The sequence below is a fragment of the Cebus imitator genome, unplaced genomic scaffold (assembly GCF_001604975.1).
Source record: "Cebus imitator isolate Cc_AM_T3 unplaced genomic scaffold, Cebus_imitator-1.0 Scaffold101, whole genome shotgun sequence".
Taxonomy (NCBI): Eukaryota; Metazoa; Chordata; class Mammalia; order Primates; family Cebidae; genus Cebus; species Cebus imitator.
The window spans coordinates 74,983-80,982 of NW_016107416.1; the positions used below are offsets into that span (position 1 = coordinate 74,983).

The following is a 6,000-nucleotide window of genomic DNA, read 5'->3' on the forward strand; positions in this document are numbered from 1 at the left end:
AAGGGGAGGAGGGAAAGGAATCAATGTGGCTATAATCTCGGGAACCTGCCAAAGACCAGACTGGTCTCCTCACAAAATTCCCTGGAGCTGATCCAAGCCACAGCTATACATCTTGACCAGAGAGAAGACATCCATCATGGGGGAGCAAGGTTTTACCACTAGCATTCATTTTAGTTCAATGAACAGCGGTAAGCACAAGAAAGATGTGGACAAAGGGAAGAGTGGAGTGTGGACTGTGCTTAACAAGACTGGCTGGCTGGCATTGGGTTCAGGATTCCATGTATCCTGGAATGCCCACAAGATTTCAGAGGTGAGGAGGAAGGGGCTACTGGCCTGCTCTCCTCTAGGCAGGAAGGGCTCATCAGTCTCACAGTCTGAGATTCCAGCAGGCCTCAGGTCTCATGTACTAAGGCTTTCATTCTTCCTAGAGACCTTTTAGGACCCTGAGAAAAACACTCTTCTTTTCTAAACCTCAGTCCTCCTAAATTAATTAACAATAACTAGTAACTCATTTATTGAGCACTTAGCCATGTGTTAAGCAGTGTATTAGTCCCTTAAAAGGAATATTTCATTCAAATCGTTATCACAATCCTACAAAGTAGGGGGAGAATCCTGAATCCCTCTGCCTACAGAGCATCATCCACTGCCAGTGCAAGAGGATAACACTGCTCCACCCTACACACCCAAAAGGGAGCTAAGTATTCAGGAACCATATCTTCAACACATCACCTCCTCCCTCCTCTAAGACTTGGTCAGGACTAATCCCATTATGCTGTGTATCTCTGTTTATGCTTCAAGTCTCACTCTCTAAAGCCATCTCTCATCACCCACTCTCAGTCCCAACTACATACACACAAGCATGCACATGTGCACTCAAGTTCAGGCACACACATCAAACAGGCACGTGGTGTTCTCACTTCATTCTTCACTATGAAAAATAAATTAAAACTTCATTTTCCCACGATCAGCTCTACAAGTCAACCTGCACCTAAGTCTATGTTCTCCACTTTCCTTCCTATTATAATGGATGAGTGTCCCTGTTCCTATTAAACTTAGTTCCAGATTGTACTTGTCTTTACAAAACCTTTAACTCCCATAATTACACCACTCCCTCCTGCCTGCATCATCAATTTCTCCCTCCAGCTGGATTATTTCCATCAGCACGTCAACTCTCCTTTGAACCCACAGTCTCTTCTGGTTATCCTACCATTTCCCTGCTCTCAATCAGAGTAACACTTTATGAACACATTATTTTCACTCACTATCCCCAACTTTTTAATGCCTATATTGCCATTTACTGTAACCTGGATTCTGTCCTCACAACTCTACTCACACTGCTCATCAAAATAACCAATAACTGATGACCAAATCCCATAGACCCTTCTTCACTCACTTCATGTTCCTCAACCATTAAGCAGCATTTGCACAGTTCACCCTTTGTTCTTGAAAACCTCTCAGTCAGGTGTGGTGGCTCACGCTGGTAATCACAGCACTTTGGGAGGCCGAGGAGAGAAGACTGCTTGAGTCTAGAAGTTCAAGACCATTTAGGGAAACATAGTGACTCTATCTCTACAAAAAAAGCATGATGGCATGTGCCCAGCTACTCGGAAGTCTGAGGTGGGAGGATCGCTTGAGCCCAGGTTGCAGCGAGCCAAGATTACTCCACTGTACTACTCCAGCCTGGGTGACAAAGTGAGACCATGTCTCAAAAAAAAAGAAAAAAGAAAAGAAAGAAAGAAAAAAAGACACTCTCCTTTCCTTGCTTCTGTTATCTCATTCCATGGCTCTTCTTCTTCCTTACTCCTGTCTAACTCTTGCTGGTTCCCCATCTCCTACCTGAGCCACATAGCCTGGAATGGCTTGGAGTTCAACCCTGGCAATCTTCTCCACCTTGACATCCTCCCCTAGTTACTTTAAATACCTGTCTGCCAGTGATGTCCACATTTACGTCTCTAGCCCAGCCTCTCCCCTGAGCACCAGCCCGACTCTTGCACAACTCCCTGATAGATCTGTATCTCAGATATTTAACAAGTACTTCAAACTTACTAAATCTAAAACATAGCTCTTGATAATCATCTAAAACATAGCTCCTTGTAAATCTGTCCCTCTCCCAAATTTTCTATTTCAATAAATAGTACTTACAAGCACCAGTTGCTCAAATTTAAAAATGAGGCTTTATCTTCAATCCATGCCCCTCCCTGCACCTTCCTTCTATCTCTACATCAAAATCATAAGCAAGTCTTCTTGGTTCTACCTCCAAATTAAATCTCTAAATTCCTTCATTCTCTATTATGATACCCTAGACTAAGCCACCATTATGTCCTACCTGATCCACTGAAATGACATCCTGATTCTGTCTTCTTTCGTCTACCTTCAATCTCATCTCCAGACACACAGCAACTAAATCACCCTTCTGCCTAAAATTTTCCAATGGCAGCTAGGCATGGTGGTTCACACCTGTAATCCCAGCACTTTGGGAGGCCTAGGTGGGTGGATCAGGAGGTCAGGAGTTCAAGACCAGCCTGGCCAACATGGTGAAACCCCATCTCTACCAAAAAAATATAAAAATTATTGTATGTTTTACAGGCATGGTGGTGTGCACCCTGTAATCGGGAGGCTGAGGCAGGAGAATTGCTTGAACCCAGGAGGCAGAGGTTGCAGTGAGCTGAGATGGTGCCACTTCACTCCAGCCTGGGCAACAAAGCAAGATTCTGTCTTGGGGGGAAAAAAATCTTCCATGGTTTTCCATTACAATGAAGAACACACAACATGTTCCTCAAAACCCACATGATCTGGCCCCCACATACCTCTCCAATCTCATCTCGTATAGGTTTCCTTCCTTCTCTCTTCTCCCCTCGTCACCTTGATTGTTTTCTTGCTTCTCATATTCGACAAAGCCTTTTCCTTGATAAAGCCTGGGACTTCCTGTTGTTCCATCTGCCTGCAATGTCCTAACTCCTAAACCTATAAACCTAACCCAATTATTCTTTTTGTCCATATCATCCTTGTTCTTACCTCTCCCTTAACTGAGTGCTAGTGGTAAACACCTTGCCCCCCACCCCCGGCCGCCGCCGCAGATATCTCCTCTCATGCATGTCTTTGGCTTGGATCAGCTCCAGGGATCTTGGAGAGGATACCATTCTAGTCTTTGGCAGGTTTCTGAGATCAGCCACATTGGTTCCTTTCCTTCCTCCCTTTGGGGGCTAATTAATCCATGATCAGTTCCCAATACTTACATGTTTTAGAACAGGGTCAGCAAACTATCAGTAATGACAAGATAATATCTTACTTCTGTACTTATATACCTGGTTTTCTGTCTGCCAGCTTTATGGAGACTGCTTTGTTTACTACTATATCCCAATGCCTGGTACATGGGCACTCAATTGGTTTTTGTGAAATAAATAAATGGAGGAAGTGAATGGCCCTATCCTTGGCCCAACCTCTTAACCACCATGCCATATTTGACCTTGGTAAATGCTCAACCCAAGATGGCACAACTTGAATGTTGTTTTACCCTCAGTCCTCCAAACCTAGGAGGAAGAGTCAGAGATGCTGGTTATTCCAGGGCAAAAAGAGATGTACTATGGAGATGACAGGGATATGGACTAAAACCACTAGAGATGGCAATGCCTAAAGCATAAATAGCAAGTAGAAACTTGTTGCTAAGAGCCAACTATGCATCGAAGTAAGACAGTGCTAAAGGAACCCTGTGAGACAAGCCAGAGTCAGGGTCTTCTGTCCCAAGCTTTAGAGCCCACAAGCATTGTAGCTTTAGGTAGGTAGCTATGTGGCCAGCCACACAACCAGTAAAAATAGTAGAGAGACTGCCACAAATTTTGGATGAACGGACTGTCCCCATCTCACTCTAGGCCAGTGGTTCTTAACTCTGTGGTATCACTAACTTCTTTGACAATCTCATGGAAAGCTATGGATTTTGTCCTCTAAAACAGAATAAGGGGGTAAGCAAATACTGTAACAAGTTCAGCGAACTGTCCCTGCCCTTAGGCCTCTGTTCCCATTCCAGTGCTAAGGGGCCAGGAAGGTACCATGAAATGGAATTGGAGGAGCTCCATCCCAGAAGTAGGAAGTCATCACCAAAGGCTGACTGAGCTCACAGCACTGAATGTTCACGCCACCTTGTCAATACCTCTGGACTTCTATTCAGATAGGTTTGCCATTAGCTATAAATGCTGAGAAGGAAGAAGAAATGTCCTGCATATGCTGGGGGCCTTCCAGGCAGAGTCCTCAGAAACTCTCCAAAGTAGGAAAGTAAAAAGGCAGAAGCAGGGACAAATATTTCTCTCTTATGGTGTGTCTCTACAGATCACATGGATGGCTCTGCTGTCTATTCTTAAAAGATATGAGTATGATAGACTGGACAGGGAAAATGTGGCATGTATTCACCATGGAATATTACACAGCCATCAAAAATGATGAGTTTGTGTCCTTTGTAGGGACATGGATGAACCTGGAAACCATCATTCTCAGCAAACTGACAGAAGAGCAGAAGATCAAACACCGCATGTTCTCACTCATAGGTGGGTGTTGAACAATGAGAACACATGGACACAGGGAGGGGAGCACTACACACTGGGGTCAGTTGGGGGGAAATAGGGGAGGGACTGTGGGGGGTGGGGAGATGGGGAGAGATAACAAGGGGAGAGATGCCAGATGTAGGTGATGGGGAGGAAGGCAGCAAATCACACTGCCACGTGTGTACCTATGCAACAATCTTGCATGTTCTTCACATGTACCCCAAAATCTAAAATGCAATAAAATAAATGGGGAAAAAAAAACATATGCGTAACAGACAAGGCAGTAAGTGTTCACACTGATGATCTACAATCAGGAAGTAACTTCTCATAGTATAAAAACCAACAAACTCAGAATTAATCAAATTCCAAACTCAGTATTATTTTTGTAAAGGGATTTTCTTTATTTTTTATTTATATATTTATTTTACTTGTTTGCTTATTTTTTGAGACAGGGTCTCACTCTGTTGCCTAGGCTAGAGTGCAGTGGCACAATCATGGCTTACTATAGCCTCAACCTCCCCAGGCTCAGGTGATCCTCCCACCTCAGCCTCCCGAGTAGCTGTGACTACAGGCATAATACACACCACACACCCAGCTAATTTTGGTTTTTGGTGTTCTGTTTTTTTTGTGTTTTTTTAGAGATAGGGTCTGGCTCTGCCATCCAGGCAGGAGTACAGTGGCACAACCTTGGCTAACTGTAACCTCTGCCTCCTGGGCTCAAGTGATCCTCCCAACTCAGCCCTGTGAGTAGCTGGAACTACAGGAGGCATGTGCCACCACATCCAGCTAATTTTTTTATGTTTTGTAGAGACGGGGCTTCACCCTGTTGCCCAGGCTGGTCTCAAACTCCTAGGCTAAAATGATCCACCCGCCTCAGCCTCCCAAACTGTTGAGATTACAGGTGTGAACCACTGTGCCCAGCCCCTAACTCAACATTCATAAACTAAGAAAAAAATAGATTTTTTTCTTCAGAAAATAAGACTTGGATTACATGTGAGAAAAGACTTCCTAAAAGTACTTTGAGACACTGAAGTGTGTGTGTGTGTGTGTGTTGCAGATGAAAGAAGTCTGGCAGGGGCCATGACAGTGACAGCTGACTATTTCTTACACGGTTATAAGAAAAGAGTAATTGTCTGACCTGGCCACTCCAAGTATAGGCCTACCTGGAGGGATAAGGGAAGATGAAAGATCTTTCCCAATTTGGGGTGACTGCAAGGAGAACAAATGCCTCTATCTTAATATAAAGTATAGAATTTTCCAACAGTGAAAACTGTCTAAAACTGAACAGGCTGTTTTGTGGGGTGAGTGCCACCTGACAAAAGTATACATGGATCAGCCTAGTGACCTTCTGACAGGCATGTCAAGGAAAAGACTATGATAAGAAGTGGTCTCTAAAGCCTCCTTCTGACTTACATCTAACTGGATTTTTGTTTCAGTTTTTTTTTTTTTTTTTTTTTTTTTTTTT

At 43.8% G+C, this 6,000-nt stretch overlaps 1 protein-coding gene across 1 annotated transcript in view; it reads right to left on the reverse strand.

The window, feature by feature from the left end:
* LOC108310057 (nucleotide exchange factor SIL1) overlaps positions 1-6,000 on the reverse strand; it is a 162,917-nt gene that overhangs the window by 21,645 nt on the left and 135,272 nt on the right. The window lies entirely within an intron of this gene.